This window comes from Chanos chanos, chromosome 1 (assembly GCF_902362185.1).
Source record: "Chanos chanos chromosome 1, fChaCha1.1, whole genome shotgun sequence".
NCBI lineage: Eukaryota > Metazoa > Chordata > Actinopteri > Gonorynchiformes > Chanidae > Chanos > Chanos chanos.
The window spans coordinates 23,572,799-23,578,798 of NC_044495.1; positions in this window are offsets into that span (position 1 = coordinate 23,572,799).

Genomic DNA, 6,000 nt, shown 5'->3' on the forward strand with positions numbered 1-6,000 from the left:
AACCCTTTCCTGAAATTAATAGTTAACTAGTTCTGTAGGGAAGGCTGGCATTATCCGCTGTATTGTAAGCAAGAATTGGCGGAAATTGTAAAAAACAACTAGCTTCGACGACCCCTGCACCTAAATAGCCATAAACCTCTCAGAGAGGCATTTTATGTTCAGTCCCCTTTATCAAACTGTAGTCAATCATTTTCTGTCTCCCCTGGAATCTGTGGATGTCCCTCTTTCAACTGACGACCATTATATCCATGTCAAACTGACATGCCTGTTGAGGTCATCAAAGTTATGTTTTAATATGAGTAGATCCAAAGATTGACAGACCTCTGGTTTACCACATGATGGTGAAATTCGCCAGTTATTGGTGAAAGAACAATAACTCAGTGAACCTGGGTAGAATGTAGGTTGTTGTGGTTTATTTGATGAAAATACATGAAAACCCTATAGGGTTGGTTACAGTAATACACATGAAGTTATGACTTATGCTGTAAGGTCTATGAATAATCAAAAATAAGATATGGAATACCAATTTTCTAATTAAGTGTCATATATGTAGGCTGCTATTTGCCTCCAGGAGCCAACATGTGTGTAAACTAATGTGTAATATAGATATTTTACAGTATTTAGCAATATGGGTGCACCCTGTGATACATGACACCTGTAACCTCTGCAAAACAAGTCTAGACACCAAAGGTTTTGTTTTGGAATCTCTTACTGTTGGGGGAACAACTCATTCCAATTTTGCAGTATCCTATTGGCTATGTCGAATATTGTGTTTTATTTACTGTTACCCATAGTCTGTAATCTGTTGTCTATGAATGAGAGTCTGCATTGTGTCTCCTCAATGATGCCTATGCAGTGTAATCATCAGGCCTATTAAATACATTTTGTTGTTGATATATTCATATATATATATATATATATATATATATGTATGTATGTGTGTGTGTGTGTGTGTGTGTGTGTGTGTGTGTGTGTATATATATATATATATTCCATTTCCTTAGATCTTACTGAAATCATTCTCATTATGTCCATCTGTTTCTCATCAACAATCAAAAGCTTCATTAGGTGTGTCAGTATTTCACCAGTACTGATGAAAATGCAGAAATTCATTTTGTGTAAATCAAATTTTCCTCTGTCCTGTTCAATGATATGTCAATGTTTAAACTGACCAGATATGCACAATGCCACATGACCACAGAGAATAACAATCTGAGATGGATCATCAAACAGTTAAGCTTTAGACAGAATCTGGAAAGGCAGATGTCCTTGGATCACAGCTCTTGTTCCTAAGTTATCAGAGTCCACTGTGGAGTGGAAGGCCAAGGTTAAACTCCACACTGTACACTCAGATGACAGATTATAATGGTGTAGCAGATTACAACAAGAAATATCACTCTCTCTGAATGTTTCCCTCATTAAAATGAACAAAATCTTCACTTAATCTTCACAAGAGGAAATACCCATTGTGACCATTAAAATATTTCTGTTTTAAAACACCATAACATTTATTGAATTGAAGTGTAAAACTTGCAGAATTTAATTGCTGTTCAGACTAAAGCTGCATTTCAAGGAATTGTTCTAGAGGCAAATCTGTTAAAATAGTAGAGTGAAATATTGGAGAGCATTGTATTGATTGTAATGCTCTATCGAAATATTCTCATTACAGAAACTAACCTGTTGCCTCTTGAACGAGTGATACTATATAAGAACCTGTACACAAGTGTTGTGAAGAATGTAAATGTTCACAAAGTCTTGCCTCAGGTGTGTGGTCATTGAAGGTTCCTTGTTCTGTCCGCTTAGTGTTTGCAACTATGAACCAGATTCCGAAGATCATCTCATACACACATGATTTATATATTGTTTTGTCTCTTTTTTTTATGGTTCAGAGTTTGTCTACCATATTTACTTTTAGATTACCATTGTCTTGTTTATGGTTCACATAGTAGGAGTTTTACAACTTGGTCAGTGTAACGTGACACTTTGATTAATCGATTGAACTTTGTGTGTTGTTGCGGAGGCTTTGAGGCTGCATGAACAGATTTGTTGGTTCATTTCTCAGATGTTTTATTCTGTTTTCTTGGCTAAATCCTGAAATGTTTGCATGCATGTATTGTGATTGCCAGTGATAACAGACATTTCCTGGAATATTTTGTATTGGCAAAGCATGTTACTAAATGTAATTGTGTTGCTGTTCTGTGAATGATCTATTTAAATGTAAGGCAACAATGCAGAGTGACAGTATTTTTCCATGAGACTGACTTTTTAAGCATACCCAACAAGAGAACAGAAAAGAGGGCTTGCCTACTGGAGGGTGCGTAATTCTTCTATTCGCTGATCTGAATAGTAACTGAACAAGAATTTCTCCAGGACAAAGCTAGAGTGTCACATACTTGGCCACATACCTTTTTAGCCTGGTACCTGCCTGCTCAGAGAGCAGGGTGTGTTTGGCCTCTCAGATATCCTTTTTCCTAATCCCATCCCTGTAAATATCTCTGTTTCATAGCTACCATATATTCTTATAGGTCCATTATGTAGAAATTAATGCCATTATGTTCCCAATGCTATAAAGAAGAAAGGCTCTCTATGTGACCTGACCTGCCTACAATGATGTACTGTCTCTCTATAAAGTTTGAGGACTAGTACTTCCAGTCCATTTCAAGGTAAGATAAGATTTCATGCTAATAAAATGACAGAATCGTGGATCAAACTGGTTGTCTGTACAGATCCAATGACTTGATCAAATATTCTATCTACACACACTCTTAAGTTGTGAATTAAGCAAACATATGCAATGCAGAAGTCTGCAATTCTTTCTCACATGTGCAGTTGTGACTATGACAGGTAATGGTTTGGTCTGTGTTGAGTATTTTTGAGTATTGTAGGTCATTATAGAGATGAGTTTAGGGGTGCAAAGAGGTCAGGCTGTGGAGTGGGCGTTTTGTTTCTCGTGAACTACAATACACCATGACCATTTCATGTTCCACACTTTTCTTCAGGTTCAGTCTTTCATTACACAAAGAATCTGTTTCCAAATTTGTCTTAGCTAAGTTTGTAAGGAATTCAGAAATACAGCAATTTGTATTGTGTGTTCTCATTTGAAGTGCAATGTGCAGTGTTGGTTTGAGATTCCTGGTCATAACTCCAGTGACACAGTCTAACCATTGACTTGTTGAGCCCACAGACTGAGCTTGAAGTACAGTCTAAAATGACACAGGAACTTTTTGTCAAGTCATCCTAAGTGCAACAGTGACACTCTTGTTTTCACTAGTCTGCATGCATCAAACTGAATGGACAGTTTATTTGCTTCTACATTCACACTGGTCTTCTGAGCTCTTCCCTTTCTGGTTCAAATAATATGAAAATGTCATGTTAAACTCTGGGTTTCAGGCAAGTTGTAATTTTTGAGTATTGGCAACATCTTTTCATAAACAAAGTTCATGTGCAATTTCATGAACAATGTTTATGTCATTGAGCCGATACAGACCAGTGGAAGAAGTTTCTATGTCCCCTGTATATAACAGGATGTATTTAGAGGCTCAGTTTACTTATACTATTGAAGCTGTAGCCTTGACAATTAACTCCATTAGCTACATGTACAGTTCATGCAAGGAAGTCTGTCTTAACTCTGTCCCTTGTCTGCTAAGCAGTCTGCTGGTCTCTGCATCCTGTGACAGGGGACTGTCTGATTTTGTGATTGGATATGATGTATAACAGGCAACCCTGGCAAGTCAGATACTGTTTCACTGCATGTGACTGTGCCCTCTAAGGAACCTGTGTATCTCATGACAGCTTTCATGATTTGATGTTTAACTTAAAATCGGGTGCCTTTTACACATTCCAGACTACTATAATTATGGGGCTGCAGTAAAGAAATGTGAGCTAGATCACTTCGGTATTTGTTATTGAAGCATTATATATTATTATCAAGAGACACAACATACCCTACAATATTCTAAAATATCCCAAAGCATGACTCAACAAATTGCCACCGTCACAAATGATCCCAGCATTCTACAAAGAAGGATAGAGCAATCTAACAGTTTTCAGTGCATACTAAACCAAAATTCTGCAACTAACCCCAGCACTACAACAACCTTCCTACTTTGTTAGCTATTTTACATATTGTGGATCCCGCTGGATCCCTCTTGGGCAGTTGAATGACAGTGACCTCTGAATACTCTGAATGTAGTTATGAATACTACATATAAGATACACCACTGAACTGCCAAACTATACCTCTCAACAAAACGGGTGACTGGCAGGTTGGTGAGCCACTTAGGAGGTACCTGTTCCCAAAGTTAGACAGGATAGTGGATCTGTTATGGTATGAACAGCCATTTTATGTCTGATTATTACATGGGACGGTAGAATTATGATCTATGAATATTGTCATGTTATCTTATTTAGGGGCATGTCTGGTGCAAACACTGTTTCCTCTTGACGTTCCAATATTCCAAAATAATAACAACCCAGATTCAAGCATGGTTTCATGATCACTGCAATGAAATCAAATACGCTCCAGTCTCCTGTGTCTCCAGTTACCAGATCTAAGTATCATCGAACCTGCAGTGAGACCTTATGTTCTGGAGTAGATTTCCGTGTCCAATGGAGGTGTTCCATCTTCAAGAGCGGCCAAATGTTCCTTCCTAAATAAAAGAAATATTCTTTGTACCAGTGTTCTAAGAAGGGATGAAACTGTGCTGATGGCAAAGGGGGACCCAAGACTTTGTGTGATGTTTCAATTATTTTACCTACCCCTTGCTGGTGTCATCATACAACCACCTTGTACCACAAAGTACCAGTCCTCTCTGAAAGTGTATTAAACTGAACTCTGTTTCTCCTTTCAACAGTAGTTTGCATTTACCTGGAATAGGTGAGGTAATTCATTGAACTGTGACTTTTCTGTGTTCTGGGGTATTGTCTTGCCATTTTACAGTGAATTGCAGCTCATTCTGTGAAAATGTAGGTATGTCATGGTAAGTTTGTCATAAAGTGTGGGAGATTTGTGGCACTGTGCTGAGTTGATATGTGGGCACTGTAGTAACAACACTGGCGGAAGATCTGCAAAGACATAATAAACTTGAATTGTGGAACACAGATTAACCTAAATTGTATGAAAAATCCTTTTTAGGCCCAGTCTAGGCTTAATCTGTGTCTGGAAAATGAGTCTGGGGCGTTAAAGCAAACTTCAACCTGATCCCATCCCAAGACAAACCCCCCATGAGGAAGATCACCATGTGGTAATTTTATGCATTGTGAAAAGGCTTTATAAAGGCATGAATTCTCTGCTGAACAGTACCTATCACCTTTTCTCCCTCTCACATTTCTGAGAGCTAAAGTGTAAAACACTTACCATGAAAGTGAATGGAGGGGTGAATTTAATAGACCTCAAAATACATCAAACTGTGGCCTTAATTCTGCTTTTGCTTTGGTTGTGTTCAGCTGTATGAATAGGCATATGCTCTCAGAGCTGATTCTAAAGCTAGGATCTGCCAGTGCTTTGAAGATTTTTAATTCTCAAATTCCATGAGCCTTTGCTCATAAATCCACATTGAACAAGAATGTGGCAATGGCAAAATACATCTTACACAGGCCAGTGGTTTCTGAACAGGGAAGACTTCTCACTCTGTCTCTGCCAGATACATGGGAAAATGCTGTTATATTGCTTGTTGACTTTAAGTCTGTAAATGTTTTGTTGGCTCTGTAATCTAATTTGCAATGTCAATATCTGTGAAAGGCAACCAGTAACTTTTAAGTTCCCTTTCATTTTCAAAGAGGGTATAAAACCCTAACATAAAGATGCAACACAAACAGTTGTCGGTTTTTTGTTTGAGCTCACTTTGGAGAGCTCAGTAAACATTGGATGGCAAACTTATCATTTTCTGCAAGTGCTAAAACTGCTTTGGACTCCTGTTTGTTGCACATTCCTAGCAACTGGCCCAAATATATGTAATCAGTCTCACACCAACACACAAAACAGAGCGACACATTTTCATA